General features: G+C 42.5%; 1 non-coding gene across 1 annotated transcript; it reads left to right on the top strand.

Moving 5' to 3' along the window:
- The first annotated feature begins 9504 nt into the window (after window positions 1-9504).
- On the top strand, window positions 9505-9611 carry LOC147921434 (small nucleolar RNA R71). The gene has a single exon (XR_015589874.1). It is a non-coding gene; the product is annotated as a small nucleolar RNA R71 (small nucleolar RNA).
- Window positions 9612-11067: the final 1456 nt, after the last annotated feature.

The raw sequence follows: 11067 nt of genomic DNA on the forward strand, positions 1-11067 counted from the left end.
CCGTCTTATAGGTAAGGCCGAAATGATGGCGACATCTTTCGGCTCAAAAGTGGCCGTAAGTTGAGCCATGTTCCAGGATTTGGTGTTCCTGTCGACGAAAGATTTAACTCGAAGCAAAGGATCTAGAGGCAACCCAATGCTTAATGCTGGTCTCGGGGATTGAGCAGGGATCCATGGATCATTCCAAACCAAAATTGAATCGCCGGAACCTACTCGTTTAATGAGTCCTTTATGAACCAGAGATCGAGCATAAACTATACTCCGCCAACCATAAGATGGGGAGTAAGACTTTATTGGATCCAAAGGATCTGAATATCTATAATATCGACCTTTAAAGACCCGAGCAAAAAGAGAATTTGGGACTGTAATCAACCGCTAGAGTTGCCTGGCAAGCAACGCAATATTACAGTCATCGAAACATCGAAATCCCAATCCTCCGTCCAGCTTGCTGAAACACAACATGTCCCACGCCACCCAATGTAACCCCCACGACTCCCCTGACGAAATCCACTAAAAGTTAGAAATTGCACTCGTTAATTTCCTAGTGACAGTTTTCGGAAGTCGAAAGCAAGACATTACAAAAGTAGGAACCGCTATGGCCACCGACTTTATCATAACCTCTTTTCCACCTTTGGACAGAAGCCGAGCAGGCCACCCACCAGCCCGCGCTTGTAATCGTTCATGTACGAAGGAAAATATTTTCGTCTTAGATTCACCTAAACTCTCTGAAATGCCTAAGTAGGAGCTCATGCCACCTAGATTCGTAATCCCCAGGATCCCCTTAATCACGTCTCTTAGAGTAGCATCTACCGTGTGAGCAAATTGAACCGATGACTTCTGAAAATTAATCTGTTGTCCTGAAACCCGCTCGTATTTCTTAAGGATCCCTAGGATAACCTCACATTGTTCCTTTGAAGCACGACAGAAAAAACACTGTCATCCGCAAACAACAAATAGGAAATCGCCGGACATGCAGTCGACATTCGAATCCCTGTAATAAGCTTAGCCTCCTCCGCCTTGCAGAAATTGGCGATAAGCTCCTCTATGCAGAGAATAAAAAGATATGGCGACAAAGGGTCCCCCTGACGAAGGCCCCGACGAGGCACAATGGAACCATGTGGTTGCCCATTAAGTAAGACTTTATATTGAACCGACGACACACACCACATACTCCAAGTTATCCGTTTCTCGCAGAAACCAAACTTCCGAAGTAAATGCTCAATAAAAGGCCATTCCACCGGATATATGTTTTACTCATGTTCGTTTAATAGCCATAAACTTCCCTTTGCATGAGGAGTTAGTTTGTTGCCCGTGGAACATCTCTTGAGCAATCAAAATATTATCAGAGATTAGCCAACCTTCTACAAAGGCCGACTGCATAAAGGAATTGACCACCTTTGGAATAAGGCAAATGTTTGTCATATTCAACCGCTTGTCAAAAATTTCCTCCTGCATAAAGGAATTGACCAAAATGACCAAATCCGACTTAACAGTTGCTCACGCCTTCTGATAAAACAAAGCAGTCATCCCATCCGGACCCGGAGCCTTATCCGGGTGCATCATGAACAAAACCTCCATGACCTCATTTCGGTGACCTCCTTAGTTAGGAAATCATTTATATCCCCCGTGATCACAGAACAAACCTCAGCTAAAGCCTTTAGAAACCCTGAGGGATCCGAAGATGTAAATAAACCCTCAAAAGAAGATACCACAATATTTTGGATAGTAACCTCCTCCGTAGACCAATTACAAGCCTCATCGTGGAGGCCAATAATCTGATTTCTGGCCCGACGTTGCTTCGTCTGAGCATGAAAATAGCTAGTATTTTGATGCCCAACCTTCATCCAATGACTCCTACTCTTCTGATACTAATAAATCTTCTCATCTCGATATGCCTCTCTCAGACTCCACATCAACGCCGCAATCTCTTCAACCGTACTGGCATAATTTGTTTGAGCCGCCGCTAACCTAATTTTCAACTCTTCAATTGTTTCCCGTCCATAGGGCTTATGCTCTTTTCTCCACCAAGATATCATTGCACGACAAGTAATAATCTTATCGACCACAATGGACGTTGTCGCGCCCGACTCAGACCCCAACCCGAAGCAATTGCCCCGAGCAAACCTTCTTTGTCCAACCACCGTCTATCAAACCGGAACACACTCTTACCCCGTCGTACCTTATTATCAAGAGAAGCTAAAACCGGTTTTGTGATCGGATGCAATCATCGACAGATATTCTGTGAAAGAGTTACTAAACATGTCATGCCACTCCTCATTAGCTAAGACCCTATCTAGGCGGCACCTAATCGGCTTCTTGTCACGCCAACTTCTCCAGTAAAGGCTATCCCCAATAGAGAAGAACTCAAGTAAACCAAAATTCCGAATCATCGTATTAAAAGGTACAAAGGAAGAAGCATGACACAACTTCCCCCCGCGTTTTTCATGATTACCTTTTATTTCATTAAAATCACTAATTAAAAACCAGGGTGAATTCCTGTTTAGACCAATTCTCGTTAACCGTTCCCACACCACATCCCGGTTCTTAGGTACCGGGTCACCATAAATGAAAGACAAATAATAGTGTTGTCCTTTGAAATCGACTTCCACATCAGTTAATCTATTGGATTCAAATAAAACTGAAATATTATAAGTATTATTATAAAATAGTGCTAAACCGCCACTACAACCAACATGCTCAACTGTTTTTAAATATGAATAACCAAAATGACCAACAAAAGGTTCTAAATCCCTGAGATATCCAATAGTCGCTTTATTACCCAAACCGTGACAATTCCAGCTAAGAATCTTCATTTATCAGCTTTTGGAAAAGGTGGTTTTGTGTCACCCATTGCCTCCTTCTCCACCACCTGTGGCTTAGGATTGTTAGGTGATACTAAGATTTTTGTGTCTCCTAGCAGGTTCAATTAACCTTATACAGTTGTAATACTTAAGGTGTCAATCCAGTTGGAAAACTTCACTAACAATCAAGAAATCACAAGTCAAGCCAATTCAAAGAGAGTGTTTGTCTAACAGTCCTAGAATGATCAGAATGCAAAACGGAAATGTGTTCTAGGACTAGAAATGAAAATGCATGACAAGAAGCGATAATGAATAAAAACAAAAAACGAGTCTAAGCATGAACTAAAAGGCAAGAAACGAAACAGTCTCATAAATGTAATAAAAATCAGAAAGAAAGAGGTCCTAAGGATGGGAGTAATTGATGTAGGTGGAGTCTCCTAGTCTACAGAGTGTTTAACATGCCACAAGCGATCCATCCCTAAACAACGAACATCACAACTTAGCTAATCCAATCTCTTGGCAAAAACTACTCAGACTCAACAACTTCCATATACCCAGCTCTCGCTAGAGAAACATGGTTGAGCAGGCATGACAAACAAGTTCGTTCATGTCAACAAACATCCTAGACAACTAATCTCTTAGGCTAGGAACGTAAGTCTCTGGCACTAGTTGGTCAGACATTTCATCAAACACCTTTTGGGTGTGGAAATGTCTCGAACCTAGTTCCAATTGATCAGAGATAAACTAGTATTTCTAACACTAGTCCAGAAGGGAATCAATAAAATCAAAGCTTAAACACTCTACATCCTAAGATTATCCACCTAATCTATCCCATCCTCAAGGACTACTACACTACTCAGATCCGAAAATCATTATCAAGGATGCAAACACAGAAAACATTGAAACAAGCATTATTAGGTAGATAAAAAATAAGATGAACAACTTTGTAGAAGGAATCAAATGAAAATACTGAATAAACTCATAGGTGTCGGAATACAAAGTCTGAGAACGTTTTTTGGTGGCTACGGTAAAAACCTTCTTGGAAAGAAAACAATACGAGAATAAATGATAAGATGTCTCCCAGCCAAGACTTAACAAAATGTATTTATAGTAAAAACATGTAAATCCCTAAAACTTAAAACGACAAGGTGAAGAGTCGGTTTGGGAATCTCCTGAAGCATGTAAGACGGAACGTCATCCTGACATGTGCGAACGAGTCGGTGTGCGTCCAGTCCTCGATTGGTATATGAAAGTGGCTCGAATGGTGTGAGTGAAAGTGGATCGAGCATGGTCGGTGAAAGTGGCTTGAGCGTGGTCGGTGAAAGTGGCTCGAGCGTGGTCGGTGAAAGTGGCTCGAGCTGGGTGTATACGCATCCACTAAAACGATGATAACTCTTCAACCACACCTCCGATTGGCTTGCAATAAACGGCATTAGAAAGATGACTCAATTGTCTACAACTTTTGTGAAGACGTCGAAAGCTAAATCCTACTCGAGTGGAACGGCTCGAATGGAGTGGCTCGATCGAGCGGATAAGACTTGCTCGAGAGACGGTTCCGGGAGTGTTGTGAGATTGGCTCGAGAGAGGGTGCAGCTCAACTGGTGACTTGAGAGTGGCTCGGTCGGACGCTGGGGAGCATGGCTCGGACGGACGCTGAGGAGCATGGCTCGGACGGACGTGCTGGGCAGCATGGCTCGGACGGACGCGCTGGGGAGCATGGCTCGGACGGATGCGCTGGGGAGCATGGCTCAGACGGATGCGCTGGGGAGCATGGCTCTGTTGGATGCGCTTCCAATCGTCTCCTCAATACTTGAAGTACTCCGAAATGCACAATGTATGCAAGGATGATGCAAAAACTACCTAGACATGCAAAGTGTATAGAAAAGACTAGAAAATGATGCAAAACAATCAGTTATCCTAGATAAATGCATGATAAATATATGCTAAGGAGAGGCTAAATATAGACATATCAACTCTCCCAAACTTACTCTTTGCTTTCCCTCAAGCAAGCAATCAAGAACAAAGTATGAAGAAGAGGTGTGAAGATGGGGTCTCAGAACCTAAAACATGCTGAATAGAGTAGTTAGAATCAAGATCCTTGTTTTTAGTTCTATGATGCATGGTGAAGGAATTTTATATGTTTAATCTACACATGCAATCCTATCAATCACCCCCTTTAACATTTATTAACAGAAAACCATGAATCAAGCTATGCATTGTCATTAAACTCATTTGGCTAGGGTGGAGGATCAAAGACGAAGATGGTCTCCTTCTCAAGTGGTTTTGTCAATACAGAATAAGGTTCTCTCACGAAAAGGAGTTGAGCTCAAAAGAAGGCTAAAGGTTGAAACCAACTGATACATACAAGAGCAGTGCCCTGTCTACCCAAGGTCCCCAAGGAAACTCAGTCCTAACATTCTAACCCAGAAGTTGGTCCTATCTCCACCCTTCATCAGAAACATTATCTCAAACTTTTTACACTTAGTCATAGGAGGAGTTTACTTCTTATCATTCTAGCGGATTGGGAAATCTTTATTATCAGCAAGATTCTTTTTCTTTTCTTCTAAGGACTCTAAACATCTTTCACATTTTACTTTTTTTTTTTGTCTAATCTTTTCATTCTATGCCCAGAACCAGTAAATCTTTTTACTTTGCTCAACCCAAATCCTTTACTAGACTTGTAAACTTTGATAACACATCCCCCTCCTTAAGACTTTCTACCCTGTACTTTTCTGCACAAATCCATACCAATCCCCAAAATCGAGTTCTCACCTAGTCCTACTAGTCCGGAAAACGCGAACTAGAACTACACAGGATCCTACTCTTGTCGGTTAGAACCTAACACTTTCTAACAAGCTCAACTCAGAAAAGGCGTGACACTAAAGAATACAATTGGCTTGAAAGAACGGTTGGTTAAGGGTGTGGGAAACTGTTCCAAAGTTGGGAATCAGCTACTTGGATTGACAAGGGTGGTAAAAATGTGAAAGACAATCCAAGTATGTGTATGTTATCCATGAGTTCAACTTCAATGCATAACAAGATAATTGCAAGTCAGGATTAGGTTCAGATAGATAGGGAATGACGTCAACTCAAAACATGCTTCAATCTTACATTTTCAAATTCAATCAATATGCATCAAAGAACTAATAACAAGGGCCTTGATCCTATATTAATTGAATCCAACATGCTACCATGGTTACAATCATCATCAACACCTATGCTAAATGCAACAACCCTAAATAACACTAGACTCAATCCTAATATGCAAGTGTAAACTACATGAACATTCTGTTTTTTTGTGGAAATTTTCAAATTTTTTTTCAAATTTTTATGGTTTTTCTATGCAAATATATAGATGCAGACTCAAACATGATATGATGCAAAAATTTGAAACAAGATTCACAAGACACAACATCAAATACATCATCTCAAACCCTCTCCCAAACTTAAATTGCACAGTCTCCTGTGTAAGAAAAATTTGCAGAAGGATTTGAGAATCATAACAAAAACAATGTGTGAATGAAATGGTATGTACAGAGGGAAGGTCGGAGTACCTCAGTAGTAGAAGAAGGAGTCCGTGCTCGCCCAAGGAGTTGGTGCGTGATACTGGCTCTGTCCTTCACCTTGTTTGGGATCCGCGGGAGTGGCCTCAGCTGGTTGGTGGACTTGCTGCTCAACCTCTTGCGTGTTCTGATAAGTGTTCGGCTGCTCGTCGCACTACATGTCGACGACTCTAGACTCACCATGGTCCGAGACTAACATTACCACATCTAAAGGTTGATAATCACCTTGTTGCTCCACTTGTTGCTCAACCTCCTGCATGTCCTGATAATCACCCTGAGCTTCATCTCGCTGCTCAACCTCTTGCTCAGCTTGAGCTGCAGAACGACGCGCTGATCGACGACTTGAGGAGGCTCTGGAACCACGCGGACCTTGTCCCTGTCTCTTCCTAGACTCGTGTGACAAGTGGCGTGAAGGAGCAGGTGAAGGCTGACGCTCCCGTGACACATATGAAGATTGACGTGCTGGGGAGGGAACCGGAGAGAGTGTTCTCTGACGAGTTGGCTCGATGGAGACTTTATGTGTGGCTCAAGAGAGAGGCTCGATCGGGTGTTGGCGTGAGTGGCTCGAACGAGTGTGGAGTGATGAACCTCTCATGATGGATCGAGTCTGATTCCACGCCGTCGGTTGAACCTTGCTCGAGACGACGATGGTTGAGAACGCACGATGGTGGTTGAACTCTCTAGGTTGCGTCGCAGCACCTTCTTTTGACTTATACTTTCACTCTTTTTTTATTTTTTTGTTTGTTGTCCATACTCCCTTCTGCAGATTTCTGAACACCAGAAAACTAAAAACGAAAATCAAAAACACAAAGATCCTAAAAAATATTTACAATGATAGCTTTGGGACTTCCTCCCAAGTGAGCTTGGTTAAAGTCTCTGAGCTTGACTTTGCATACTCCTTATGCTTTGGGAGGTTCATAGAGAGGCTTCAGAGACCCCTCTAGAATGTCTTGTCTAGCCAGATACTCTTTAACATTCTGCCTAGGTTCAACAATAAATGAACTGCTCTTCTTCATTATCCCAAACCTCTTCTTTAATTTCCTTGGAGGAGAACCTCTCATTGTACCTTGGAGCTTCTTGATTTTTCCACTCATCTCCTTTCACCATAGTTGTTAACTCTTTCACTGAATCCATTAGAATCTGAGTATTTTTGAGTTCATACAAACTGTCAAGCGCGGGAGGACTTGACTCTTGCGGTTGGTAAGGTTTAGGAAGCAGGTCTTGACGCTTAGGAAGGGTGACGACTGCACTCGAGTTGGAGAATGGTCGAGTGACACTTTGAGTTTTTTCTTTGGTTACCAAAACCTCAGTGTCTGCCTCATTCACACTCTCAAAGATGTCAAACCCAACTTTCTGATCTTTCTCTTCAATCACAAAGGTCTGCCCATCCATAGTTGGTTTCTTCTTAGAATCCTTGATATCAAACTTCATCTTGAAGTTTTTTGCCCAGATTGCGATCAATCATCCCCTTCGTGACATCAATGACTGCTCCAACTGTAGCTAAGAAATGTCTTCCCAGGATTAGTGGATCTTTAAGTTCTTCATCCATTTCCAGCACCACAAAGTCAGTAAGAATCTCAGCTTGTCCAATTTTGATGGGCAGGTTCTCTAGAAGACCATGAGGCAGTCTAGTTGTCCTATCAGCCAATATTAAATAGAGGTTGCATGACTTGTATTTGTTGAATCCTAGCCTCTGAGCTACAGAGAGCGGCATGAGGCTGACTGAAGCACCAAGGTCACATAGGCACTTTGTGAAGGCCAATGGACCTACAGAACAAGGCAAGGTGAAAGAACCAAGGTCCTCTAGCTTCTTTGGGATAATCATCTTTTGCATAACCCCACCTACGACATGCACTACCCTCTCATCTTCCAGAGCCTTAGCTTGAGCTTTTTAGCTATCTCCTCCTTCTCTTTGGTCCTTTCTGTTACCAAATCAGTTAAACTTTTTTGATACTGAGGCACAAGTGCAAATGCATCAAGCAAAGGCATCCTAAGTTCAATCTCCTTGACATGTTTTTCAAACAAATCTTTATACTTCTCAGTAAGCTGCTTCTTAAACCTCACTGGAAATGGTAGAGGTGGCTTTTATGGTGGAGGAATTAATCTCACAGGTTTATCCTTGGGAGCAGCGGGTTCTTTAGTAGCTTCAGGATCAGATTGCTTGGCTGACTTAATTGGATCCTTGAGCACCTCGACAGGATCCTTTATCTGAACTTCATCTTGAAGAAAATCCTCCCCATCTAAACTCTCATTTTCCTCAGTGAGCCGTACATCTACAACTTGGGTGGTGATGGCATGGATAGTAGCATAGTCTTTGGGGTTTTGAACTGCTTTGCCAGGTAGTTGGCCAGGTATTTGGGTAGAAGGGGAAGCAGTCTTGCCTTCCATATACTTCATCTTGGAGTTAAGTGCTTCAAACTTGACATTCATATCATTGTAGGAACACTCCATTCGCTGACTGAGTTCAGCAAGCTTGTTGGCAGTTTCCAGAGAACCACTAGCTGGACCTTGAAGAATTAGTTGCATCATGTGCTTCATTTCTTGATCAGGAGCGTGAGCAGGCTGAACTTGTTGAGGTGAAAATCCTGGCGGTGGTCCTGAAGGAGCTTGGTAACCTTGCTGGAACTGTTATTTAGGCACGAATCCTTGATGGTAAGGCACAAAAGGTTTTTGTTGACCTTCGTGTTGCTGCTGAGGAGGGTACACTTGATCCTGCGGATTTGCAACGTTGGTGCTCCGGTAAGACAAATTGGGGTTCGTCTTATAGGAGTTGTATCCACTTTGATTCTGGACATAGCTGATCTCTACAGATTGATCACCCTCCCCATCTTGAACTTGAAAACAGTCATCCTCAGATACGAAGTGGATGGTCATCTGCTGACTTAGCAAGAGGCGATCAAGCTTGTCGTTGACAGTCTTGAGATCCTTCTTGTACTTCTCCTCTGAAACCAGACTCCCCCCTGACTGTGCGGTCATAATCCTCGCTATAGTTGCCATCAGACTGGGCGAGATTTTCAACAAGTTGCCAACCTTCATCTACGTCCTTGTTCAGGAAGTTGCCATTTGAAGCAGTGTCAAGCAGCATGTGTAGCTTTGGAAGTACACCACGGTAGAGAGTGCTCAGCAGTGTCTCATTGCTGAATCCATGGTGCGGGCATTAGCTATAGTAACTCTTGAAACGCTCCCAGGCTTCGCAGAATGATTCTGAGTTCTTCTGAGTGAAGCTAGAGATGTCATTCCTGAGACATGCTGTTCTAGAGTTGGAGAAGAACTTGGCCAAGAAGGCTTTCTTGCAGTAGTCCCAAGTAGTGATGGATCCTTTGGGAACGTTTTTCTCCCATTGATGAGCTTTATCTCCCAGGGAGAATGGAAAGAGGCGCAACTTGTATCCATCCTCACTCACTCCGTTGATCTTAGTGAGACTGCACAGACGGTCGAACTCGTCTAAGTGGTCCAGTGGATCCTCCATAGACAACCCGTGAAACTTGTTTTCTTGGATCATGGAGATCAGACCACTTTTGATTTCGAAGTTGTTGTTCTGAACAGCAGGAGGGACGATTCCAGCACGCTGAGTATGAGTGTTCGGTGCATCCCCAACACCAATGTGTCGCGGTCTCGGATTGGGTCTGTTAGGTTGTTCCATAGTCACTGGTGCGGGATGATCAGTGAAAGTATGAGCTTGTCGTGGTCTTTGCAACCGATTGATATCGTCAATAGCAGGAAGGAGATTCTGATGTCCTTTTGATCTAGTGTGTATGCAAGGTTGCAATCAACAGGTTCCTGAGATGCAAAACAAACAAACAGATAACCAAAACAAGTCAGTATTCAGAATGATAAGTGTAACAGAACTTAATCTTGCAAAACTTGAAATCTTAAATGTAGCAAAACGAATCCCAAATGGCAACAACGCCAAATTGATACTAAGATTTTTGTGTCTCCTAGAAGGTCCAATTAACCTTATGCAGTTGTAATACTTAAGGTGTCAATCCTGTTGGGAAACTTTACTAACAATCAAGATGCAATCAAGAAATCACAAGTCAAGTCAATTCAAAGAGAGTGTTTGTCTAACAGTCCTAGAATGATCAGAATGCAAAACGGAAATGTGTTCTAGGACTAGAAATGAAAATGCATGACAAGAAGCGAAAATGAATAAAAACAAAAAACGAGTCTAAGCATAAACTAAAAGGCAAGAAACGAAACAGACTCAGGAATGTAATAAAAATCAGAAAGAAAGAGGTCCTAAGGATGGGAGTAATTGATGTAGGTGGAGTCTCCTAGTCTACAGAGTATTTAACATGCCACAAGCGATCCATCCCTAAACAACGAACATCACAACTTAGCTAATCCAATCTCTTGGCAAAAACTACTCAGACTCAACCACTTCCATACCCAGCTCTTGCTAGAGAAACATGGTTGAGTAGGCATGACAAACAAGTTCGTTCATGTCAACAAACATCCTAGATAACTAATCTCTTAGGCTAGGAACGTAAGTCTCTAGCACTAGTTGGTCAGACATTTCATCAAACACCTTTTGGGTGTAGAAATGTCTCGAACCTAGTTCCAATTGATCAGAGAGAAACTAGCATTTCTAACACTAGTCCAGAAGGGAATCAATAAAATCAAAGCTTAAACACTCTACATCCTAAGATTATCCACCTAATCTATCCCATCCTCAAGGACTACTACACTACTCAGATCCGAAA

This window comes from Camelina sativa, chromosome 18 (assembly GCF_030686135.1).
Source record: "Camelina sativa cultivar CO46 ecotype springtype chromosome 18, ASM3068613v1".
Taxonomy (NCBI): domain Eukaryota; kingdom Viridiplantae; phylum Streptophyta; class Magnoliopsida; order Brassicales; family Brassicaceae; genus Camelina; species Camelina sativa.